The sequence below is a fragment of the Lissotriton vulgaris genome, chromosome 10 (genome assembly GCF_964263255.1).
Source record: "Lissotriton vulgaris chromosome 10, aLisVul1.2, whole genome shotgun sequence".
Taxonomy (NCBI): domain Eukaryota; kingdom Metazoa; phylum Chordata; class Amphibia; order Caudata; family Salamandridae; genus Lissotriton; species Lissotriton vulgaris.
The window spans coordinates 1125082795-1125094310 of record NC_141698.1 but is presented as its reverse complement, the minus strand read 5'-3'; positions in this window follow the sequence as shown (position 1 = coordinate 1125094310).

Below are 11516 nucleotides of genomic sequence, written 5' to 3'. Positions count from 1 at the left end.
CGCTATGGCAAATGTAGGGGCCGGTGCCTGGTGGCATGCGCTAGGGCTGATGGAGGGGCCAGTGCCTGGCGGCGGGGCGCTATGGCAGATGTAGGGGCTGGTGCCTGGCGGCGGGGCGTCATGGCAGATGTAGAGGCCGGTGCCTAGCGGCGGGGCGCTATGGCAGATGTAGGGGCCGGTGCCTGTCGGCGGACGCTAGGGCGCATCTCCAGAGATTTTCCTTGAACAGAGCTAGAGACCATAACATGTATGCAATAAACACACACTGGAAGCACACATGCCTGGTGCATGTCCCCCACAGGGCTGCTCAGGACCACACAGGCACTTCCGCTCGGATCTTTGTATCTGATTTAGTGAACATTTTCAATAAAAGTATGAATGTTTATTTAATGATGTCACTTCTTATGATGTCATGTAGCGCAGAAGCTGTGTTATGTCATAGCAGGGGTAACCGGTTGACAGAAGGTCACTTCCTGTGATGTCATCATCTGGCACTGGGTCAAAGGTTGTGAGGCGCCAGATCCCAGGGTACCATGAGGTCAAAGATTGAGCAATGTTTCCTGTGATCAAATGGCTTCCTCGGCCACGTGATTTTGGGAAATGACATCACTGCAGGGTTTTTAATCTGCTCAAAGAACCCCAGCGAGGAGGCAGCGTGTCCGGGCGTCTGTGAGCGGTGACCTTGTCCGGGGATGAGAGGCCGATGAGCAGAGAGCTTCACTCTGCAAATGACGCCGATGAAGCATTCTTTAATTACATTAACTTGACAAGAGCAAACTTTGGAGGGGACGGGCTGAGGTCCCGCCGCGTGCCGCGTGCCCAGGTGCCCCCTCGTCCTTGCTGACTGCGGGCTCTGCTGTGATGATAATCCGGCCTGACGCCTGCTGACCTCCGCGCACATCCGGGCCCTGCTGCAGGAGGCGGCTGGCGCTGCTGTGCTGCTGACTGACAACAAAGGGCAAACAACCCGCCACAAACAGCTGAGTGTCGATGGAAGCAGGAGCGCACGCGCTTCTCGCTGGCCCTGGACGTTGTCGTGACCTGGGCACAGGGCACCAGAACCCTGAACCCCGACTGGTGGGAGGGAGCAATGAACCGGACACCACTTCGGGTCAAGGGGGTGGGGACGGCAGTTAGCCAGGAACTGGGCATGAGGCAGGACGCAAGATCGAGAGCTGTAACGAAACCAATACAGATACCTGATTACACTGAGGAATCCTGTCGTGCTTTAACTACAAAGACACGATGACACAAGGGAGGGAAGAGTCACGGGGGCACATGGGGCTAGAATACGGGCAGGGCGTTGGAGGGGCACGGTCTGAAACATGGGCGTCCGCAGAAATGTTTCCAGGGGGGGCAGAATGTTAATGTCATCACCATCCTCCGACATGATGTGTGCCAGGTGGGGTACAAGAAACACTGGGGCACAGAACTAGGATAGACTCAATTAAATGCCAGGGGCCTCATTTATGAAAAGTGACGAATTGCTGCGTCAAAACAGCGATGCGTCACTTTTCACTGCGCCCTCGTTGCGACACCAATGATGCGTCATATTTACAGTATGATGCATCATTGCGCAAGGAGTTACAGATACGTCAGTATTTGTGACGTATCTGTATGGCGCAAAAGTGACGCATTGCTGGAGTGTGTCACAAAAGTGACGCATCTCCACCAATGTGTCCTTTCAAATGGGGCAAGCCCCATGTGAAAGGGCCTGCGTCAGTCTTACGCCTGCTGTGAGGCAGGCGTAAGATTTTGACGCATTTGAGTCCTAGAAGTGGTGCAGTGAAATCTCACAGATTTCACTGCGTCACTTCCATGACCCTTTCTAGCGTCAATACGCCCCCCTTGCATACATTATACCTGGCGCAGGTATAATGTGGTGCAGGGGTTTACAAAGTGACGCATCTACCTAGATGCGTCACTTTGTAAATATGGCACAACAAGGCGCATTTTTTATGTCACTGGTGCGTCACAAAAAGTGACGCACCGGCAACGTAAAAGTGACGCACAGCCTCATAAATGAGGCCTCAGGAATCCAGGACATGTGACTGACCATGCCACGGGCCAACAAACACCACCTGTAGGGAAAACGCTAAACTTTCTGACAGGGTGCTTTATCTCTGTCTGCTAGGTGTGCAGACTTCTGGGTCCTCGATCCAACACCAATCAAGGCTGTCTTCAGCACGTTTCGATTTTCATCAGAATACTTTAAAACAGTCTATGATTAAAGCACCAGATTAACTATACTGTATGCACAGTGTATGTTAGGGATTATTTGTAGCACACATATTTACCAATATTGGCTTCTTGGTGCTAGAATTCATGATAACGTTTATTCAAAGTTAAAGCACAATGTCAAAGTTAGTAATAAAAAATGTAGCAATCACACACGCTAGTGATTTGACAGTGGGTGCTCCCTTTACTAGAATTCCCCGGGCATTGCTAAATTTTACACACATTCAATTAATTTATACAAAATAAAATGTATACGTCCAAATGTTAGCTATATTTTTTAAAAGAAACTTTTAGTCCCTCTATGTGTAGTCAATGTCAAACTGACATCTTGCGCACGTTTAGGGATACAATAATGGTCAGCTCCCTTATACGGAAGCCTGGCACCGTAAATGTGTGGCACATGCGGCACCCGCAGCTGCGCCTCATCACAGGTCCAGGGATGCTGAGTCTTACACAGTGGTCGAAATGGGGGGGAAAAAGCAGGGGAAAAGTGGGCGGAGAATCAGAGGGCGGGAATAACCCAAGGATTGGATCTGTGGGTGGAGCCAGAGGTGTGGCCAGAATGCGCAGACATCCCAATTTTTAGTATTTGTTTGGCATTTCACTGCCCAGTTTAATCAAGCAATGGATACACATGATTATTTAAGGTTATAATGAGTTATTGACATTAAAATATATTCACAAAGTGGGATATGCTTATAATCACAGAATGTACCAAATATGATAAAATGTGGAAACACAAGCACTTTGTCTCCGAGCCGTGGAGTTTCTGTCATCAGTACTTCACCCTTGTTCAACAACAGCAGTTCAAACATGAATGGCAAATATGCAAGTTTGCAAATGTTTTCTCTAAAATTATGGCCCTGCCATATTTGCCTCATAATTCAAGATCTGCTGCTTGATCTGACCATTTAAACTAATAAATCATTTGTAGCTCAAACATATCAAAAGTTAATATAAAATGTGACTTGTGTTGCTGCGGAGTGAATGGCCTATTGTTAAGGTTGACTGGTCACCTTTCTCACTGCTGTGTTTGTATGTTACACTGGTACTAATAAGGCAAAATCTTTCCAGAGACTGTTAGCTTGTGTACACACGTCAAAATAATTAATATCTGAAAATATACTTCATTACGCTGCAGCCTTATTTTTAATGCATAATTTAGTCAACACTACGGCATAATGTTGTCATCCTTTGCTGCATAATTAATTCCAGTGGCCCCACAGCAGGGAGCCATGTTCAAAGTGCTTGTGAATGAAGCCGGGTGACTGTAAGTTTGCGAACTTAGTTTGGTGTGCGTGCAAATCCTGCATTGCCAATCCCTGGTGAGTTGCAGCTACTACTGCTGAAACAAGGCAAATGGAGGTACCTATGGGTGAGGCAGACTGGCCTCAAGGGCAGGGCCACCCATAGCACTGGTGGTGTCCTGTGCATTAATGTTTGTTAGTGCCCCACGATACCCACCTCTGCCATGGATTCCCTCACTACCACCCTTTAACTGTGCCCCCCAAGTCTCCATAACCACTCTCTCTCAGATGCATTTATTTTGATTTTCAGCGCCACTCATACCATTGTAGGGTGTCAGAGCACTTTACATCACACACATTACACAGAGACAATCAATATGTGTGTACATCACTGTATAGAAAATGTTACATAAGACTAAGGACTACAAGGTGTAGGAGTCACATGACAACCATACTAGTAGCCCATATAGTTTTATAGTGATTGGTCTGAAGAAACACAATACCCGGAATTTAAAACGTAATACCATGGTTGGGGGTTCTCCTTAATAATCAGAATTGATTTCTGTCCAAAAGAACACTTTTTGGGACATTAGGATAATCAAAGACTGGGGGACGGGGGGGTGGGGAACATAACGCTTAAATGTATACCTTGCAGTTTGTATGCAGCTCTCAGATGACAGTTAATAGCTCACTGTTCTAAGTTAGGATTTTAACTTATAAACTGCAAGTAACAAAAGGATCTCTGACGAAAGCAGTAGATCACCGACCTATTTACATTATGTGCACTTTGTGATCTTCATGGCACATGTTCTTTGCAGCCGGTACATTAGCCCTCTGAGCTACCTTTCCATGAGTCAAAACTTCCACTAGACAAAATTCTGATCTCTCTCTAGGAAGAACATTAATCACCAGAGTCATCATGACATTTTTATTGTTGCCGGAAATTGCTGGAAGCCAGGAAGGAGGCAGCACGCATTTTTAAAACCATAATATACTTGCAAACATGATGCCTTCACCTAAAGTCAGCACCCGGTGCGGTCACACTGGTTGCACCGCCCTAGAGCTGGCCCTTCTCAAGGCTCCTGTGACCTCAGTGACTGTTCTTCTAAGGCGAGATAAACCATAAGGGGAGATTTTCAAACCTTTTGTGTTGGTTTTGCATCACAAAAGTGACGCTAACCAGCACAATTTTTTTTTGCTGCTATTTTCTTTTCAGCGAAAACTTGTTTTGTGCTGGAAAGGACCCTCTAAGTAGTGCAAAGCAGCGCAAAGCACTGCTTTGCATTACTTTGCGCCGAGGGAGTGGTACATGGGCGTTCCCATGTAACCACCCATACACTTTGACGCAAAACCATATTTACAAAGATTTGTGAACATGGTTTTGCGACAAAAGTTAACGCCCCTTGAAAGAAGGCGCTAACAAGAGAAATGCTTTCATTTCTCCATGCTTTTGCGACTTTGCATGCGCGCTACACTGTGCAGCACGTATGCAAAGTGGGAAAAGCTTTGTATCGTACCCAGCAGAGTATTTTGCACAAGAAGGGTACCCTTCTGTACAAAACCTATGCTACACTCATGCACATACCCTAGTACTGCAGCGCTAAGGTGTGTGCATGGCGCACAGAGTGAAAACGAGTGACGGTGCACATTGAATGCATCTGAGATAGAGTGTAGTTATGGAGACTTGAGTGGCACTGTTAATGGGTGGTAGTGAGGGAATCCGTGGCAGAGCAAGTCATTGGGGGCACCAACATTGTCATATAAAGCTCCACCAGCGCAAAAGCTGGCCACTTCTACTTCCTACAGTTCTACCACCAAATCAAAAACGTTGATTTGACAACCCCTTGAATCTGTAGCATACCTTCAAGTCAATGTATGATTTAGCAGTGGTCTCGGTTGTTCTAAGTCTTTTTTTGTTTATGTACAATCTTTATTTGTTTGCAATTGTGTCTTGTAATTTTGTACTATATGTGTTGTGTTTTTGCACTTAACATAATTCTGGCGAGTAAAGAGCACACACACAAAAAAGATTGTCCTACGTCTCTTAGCATGGGAGTGTGGGATTCTGGTGAGAGGACTTACGTTAAAACAAATTACGAAGCATTAATGTCATCCTAAGGTAGCACAATAATGGCACAGAAAGATAAGGGAGCCTTATGAAATGTGCAATTATATCCAGGGCGTGAGAGGTTTTTTCTTGTGTAATTTTATATTTTGAATGATCCCGCCCCTCATTACCTCAACAGGATCTCCCCCCTTTATGAGGGAGAACTGGAAACTGTATCAAGCACTCATCTGGAAACAATCAGTTAATGAGGAGTAAATAATATACATCTTTGTGAGACCTGCACCTATCTTTTCCATCTAATAAAACAAATGTAATCCATTTAACAGTTTTAAAATATATGGACTTATTTCATTTGTATATTTAGCTTTTTGTCCATGTTACTGATATCCACGTTGGCGGGACCTCCACTAGGGCGGAGGAGCGTCGCCCCACTACTTTCTCGCAAAAGCAGAAACACAAAATGCTAAAATTACCGTTTTATGTTTCTGCTTCTAGCACAGCGAGAAAGCAGAAGTGTTTAGTTGGGGGCGGGCGGGTCTGCTTTAGGGCAGGGGAGGAGTGCCTTGCCAACTGCTAAGGGCGCTGACTGTTCAACCAAACCAGTCATGCACACTCTGGCCTTTCTCTATGTAGGCTGCAATGCCATTGCAGCATTGGGGTTGGCTTAGGGGAGGGGAGGGAGGCTGCCTGCTTCCTGTTCCCCACCTCCCGAACTCCCACGAGACCCTCCACACGCGAGTCATGCCGGCTGCGACTGGAAGTTACATGCAAATTAGAGGGGCCTCACATCTTCCCTTTCGCCCGGGGCCCTAGGAGTTCTAGGACCGGCCCTCAGTTACTGTATCACAAATAAGGATTTATACATTTCAAAACCCCTTTTTGCATTCCCAAACTGCCCGATCACCCTGGAGCGAATGTGAGCACTGTGGAGAGAAGACACCTGTTCACAGCATATAACCTTCGTGCTCAGCAAAGTTATGCTGCTGCCGCCATGTGCTCGTGCCCTGCTCTCACCCCCTCCGCGTCCCCCCCATCCCGGGAGATTGATTCACGGCGTCTCAGAGACAATTTACCCGATTCCGCGAGAAGGTGCCATCATTTATCGCCTTCTGAAGTGTCGGCGCGCGCCGCTGCTGGTAATAGGCTGCCTATGGGACATAAATATAGCCAGCGCCTGTCTGTCCCGTGTCAGGGCGCTGTGATGGGTGACCGAGCGCGGCAGTGACCGGCTCCCTGGGGGTCCTTGACACATCTGCGGCTCTTCGTGCTGCTGTTTAGACCCCTGGGCACTGCTGAGGCGGGGTTTGGAAGAACCAAATAATGTTTGTCACTGAAAGTGTTTGTTTGACCACACCTGGCCTCTAAGATGCTGGCCCTATGCGACATTAAGCTGCAGCTCCCACCACAAATAGCAAGTCTCAACAGGGTGCTGGGCTTTAACAACTGTCCTAAAAAAAGAGACCTTGTGCTAGGAGAAAGGGAGTGCCCAAACAGCAAAAAGTAATTTTACTTCTTACTATACTAAATTTAAAATGAGTAGACAGTGCTTAATTTGAGAGGGTGTTTGCTGTGTGGACCACCGGCACTCATTTATGGGGAAATGTTAACAACAGGGGGGAGGTAGAGTATAGAGATAGGATTCTCACTCCACGGGCACTGTTAATTAAACTACAGGAATCCTACTCAAGGAAAAGAAGGGGGAGTGTAAACCACAAAGATGGGGGACACTCAGTGTTTTGTAAAATACCCCTCACACACCAACAGGCCCCTTGGTGTCATGCTTCATCATCGGGGTCTTCGCACCCCACTAGAGGGATGCGGCGTGCTGCGACCAGCGACTACGCGGGAGCACTGTCAGAGTAGACTATGTGTGGTGTGTGTAAGGTGCAAGTGATGGGGTATTTGAAAAAGTGAGTGGTGGGGTATAGTGAGGGTTAAAAAATACCTGGCTCGTAGGTTATAGGAAGAAAAATTTATTCAAAACCTCGGGCTGGTATTAGTAAAAGAAGTGCAATATGAGGTTAGTTGTCATCATTATGGACATTACCTCTGGTGTGCGTCGACATGTTTCGGAACTGGTGTTCCTTCTTCAGGACGGGGGCACAACTTCCCCACCTTACTCACGTATTTTTATAGAATTTTTTTTTTCTTGGGTGTATAGGTAAAAATAAAAAAGTGAAATTATTTACAGTGAAATACTAAGGCTATGGTGTGCCTACAGCGGTATTGGTCTATGCAGTTGCATGACTCATTAATTTGTATTTTCTTGCTTCATGAGCATTTCCAGAACGTCAGGGGTGGTTGGTAGATTCGTAATAGAATCGGCCAGAGATTGCCTACTTGTACCCCCTAACGCTGCTCCGCTGATCAGACCTGGGAGATCCATAACTAGCTCCATCATGTGCCTCACAAGCAGCGTAGCTCACACCATATACAAACGTGCACCCAGACCACGCAGACACATCCACCGCACGTGTAGATCCAACTCCTCTAATCTCATCCACGTACCACTCACTAGAAAGCCCCCCCCCCCACAATGCACTCAATTGATACTCAACACTCTGCCGTCCTCCAGGCATTATTTTGATTAATTTTATTTATAAAGGTTTATATAGCACGAACATGGCCCTTGTGGGTTTCGGAGCACTTTACATGAAGGGGGAGGTAGGATATGGGTGAGACATCAAGAATCTGTCACATTGATGAACGAGGAACAGACTTTGATGATTAACAAATTAAGGAGCTTGCTCTCCACAGGGAGTCAGCAGTGTAGTAGTCAAAATCAGCAAATGAATAGGACACAGGTGTAAAATCAATAAACAGAAGGTCTGATCTTAGGACAAAAATGTGTTCATCAAAAATGTTTTCACTTCTTTTTTGAAGGAGGTGGTAGATTAAATCAGGCAGACATCCGGAGGCAGTGAGTTCCAAATCTTCGGGGCAACACCCAAGAAAGCTCTACAGCACGTTTTCTTTTTTTCAGAAAAGTTGTGATTTCAGTTGCAGAATGCTAGCACGATTATCTGTGTCCCCCCGCCCCACTAATAGTTCTGGCTTTTTCAATTCAATTCAATTCAATTAATTTATATAGCGCGCTACATACCCAGAGGGTCCCAAGGCGCTTGGAGAAGGGTGGGGGATTACTTGTCGAATATCCACGTTTTAAGTTGCTTTCTGAATGCTAGGTGGTTCTGAGTGAGGCGAAGGTGAATGGGAAGTGAGTTCCAGGTTTTAGCCGACAGGTAGGAGAAGGATCTTCCTCCCATGGTGGTTTTGTTGATACGAGGTACAGCAGCAAGGGCTTGGTTGGAGGAACGTAGCTGGCGGGAGGGGGTGTAGAAGGAGAGTCGTGTGTTGAGGCATTCGGGTCCAAGTTCGTAAAGTACTTTGTGTGCGTGGGTTAGGAGATGGAATGTTATCCTCTTATTGACGGGGAGCCAGTGGAGGTTTTTCAGGTGACCAGAAATGTGGTCGTTACGCGGGATGTCTAGTATGAGTCTGGCTGATGCGTTCTGGATGCGTTGGAGTTTTTTCTGAAGTTTTGCGGTGGTACCGGCGTATAGGGTGTTTCCGTAGTCCAGGCGACTTGTAACCAGTGCGTGGGTGACCATTTTTCTAGTTTCGGTGGGGATCCAGCGAAATGTTTTTTTGAGCATGCGAAGAATGTTGAAGCAAGATGATGAAACGGCGTTGACTTGTCTGGTCATCGAGAGTGAGGAGTCCAGGATGACGCCAAGGTTCCGTGCGTGGTCCGTCGGGATGGGTGCTTTTCCAAGGGCCTCTGGCCACCAAGAGTCGTCCCAGGCAGAGGGGGAGGTACCTAAGATAAGGACTTCTGTTTTGTCGGAATTCAGTTTCAGACGGCTGTGCTTCATCCACTCGGCTACTTCTTTCATTCCTTCATGTAGGTTGGTTTTGGCGGTGTTAGGGTCTTTGGTGAGTGAGAGGATAAGTTGAGTGCCATCAGCGTAGGAGATGATGTTGAGGTTGTGTTGGCGTGCGATGGCCGTGAGGGGGCTCATGTATACGTTGAAGAGGGTGGGACTGAGAGAGGATCCTTGTGGCACGCCGCAAATGACTTCAGTGGCCTCTGACTTGAATGGTGGGAGGCGGACTCTCTGGGTTCTTCCGGCAAGAAACGAGGTGATCCATTCCAGTGCTTTTCCTTGGATTCTGATGTTTCTGAGGCGTTGTAACAGGGTGTTATGACAGACTGTGTCAAAGGCTGCAGAGAGGTCGAGGAGGATGAGGGCGACTGTGTCTCCATTGTCCAGTAGAGTTCGAATGTCGTCTGTTGCTGCGATGAGTGCAGTCTCAGTGCTGTGTTTGGTTCGGAAGCCGGACTGTGAGGAGTCGAGGGATTTGTTGGTTTCGAGGAAGGCGGCGAGTTGGTTGTTGACAGCTTTCTCGATAACTTTGGCCGGGAATGGAAGGAGCGAGATGGGGCGGTAGTTTTTGAGTTCGGTGGGGTCAGCTGTGGGTTTTTTCAGAAGGGCGCTGAGTTCGGCGTGTATCCAGCTATCCGGGAAGGTGGCGAAGTTGAGGGAGCAGTTGATGACGTCTCGGAGGTGTGGTGCTATGATGGAATCTGCTTTGTTGAAGATGTGGTGAGGGCATGGGTCTGTGGGGGATCCTGAATGGATGGAGTTCATCAGGCGGATGGTGTCCTCAGTGGAGATTGGGTTCCATTCGTTAAGGATGTTCAAGGGGGGTGAAGGTACGGCAGAAGGTTGGGTGGGTTGGTCTCCGGGTTGATTGTCGAAGCTGGTGTGGATGTCTGCGATTTTGTCGTGGAAGAACGAAGCTAGGGAGTCGCAAAGGGTTTGAGAGGGAGTGATGTCGTTGGAGTTGGCAGTGGGGTTGGTAAACTCTTTGACGATGTTGAATAATTCCTTGCTGTTGTGGGCGTTGTTGTCTAGTCGGTCTTTGAATGCGGCTTTCTTGGCAGTCCGGATCAGTTGGTGGTGTATGCGGGTGGCGTTTTTGAAGGCGTCCCTAGTGCTGGTGTTTGTGTCTTTTTTCCAGGCCTTCTCAAGGGAGCGACAGAGTTTCTTGGATTTCTTGAGATCATCGTTGAACCAGGGGGCCTTTTTGTTGCCTAGTTTGATTTGACATTTTTTCAGGGGTGCTAGGTTGTCGGCGCTGTTGGTTAGCCATTGGGTGAGGTTAATGGCTGCTTGGCTGGGGTTCGAAGAGTGGGCAGGGGGGTTTTGAAGAAGCGATGAGGAGATCGGGTCGATGGTGATTTTGTTCCAGTTTCTTCGCAGAGTAGGTTGGGGATGGATGTGTGTTGCGGTCTTATTGTAGATAAAGTGAACGCAGCTGTGGTCCGTCCAATGGAGAGATGTGGTGTGACTGAAGGAGATATGTTTGCTGGAGGTGAAGATAGTGTCGAGTGTGTGACCTGCGTAGTGAGTGGGGGTATTAACAAGTTATTTGAGTCAGAGGTTGGCAAGATTGTCCAGAAGGGTGGTGGCGTTGCTGTCGTTGCTTTTTTCCAGGTGAAAATTGAGGTCCCCCAATAGAATGTAGTCCTCGGAGGGTAGGGTGTGTGGGGTGATAAAGTCTGTGATGTCTTCACTGAATTGTGCACAGGGTCCTGGTGGCCTGTAGAGGAGGGTGCCTCTGAGTGTGGTCTTGGGGTCGGTGTGGATCTGGAAGTGAAGGTGTTCGGCGCTAGCGAGGTTGGCGTCTGAGCTGGTTGAGATGCGGATGGAATTCTTGTGGACGATAGCGATGCCTCCTCCTGTTTGCTTGTTGCGGTCTTTTCGGATGATCTTGTAGCCTTCCGGGATGGCAATGGTGATGTCTGGAGCTGATGAGGCGTTCATCCATGTTTCTGTTAGGAAGGCGACGTCCGGAGAAATGGTGTCTAGTAGATTCCAAAGGTCGATGGCGTGTCTGTGGACCGAGCGGGTGTTGAGCAGGATGCATTTTAGGTGGTTGGTGTCAGGTCTCTGTTT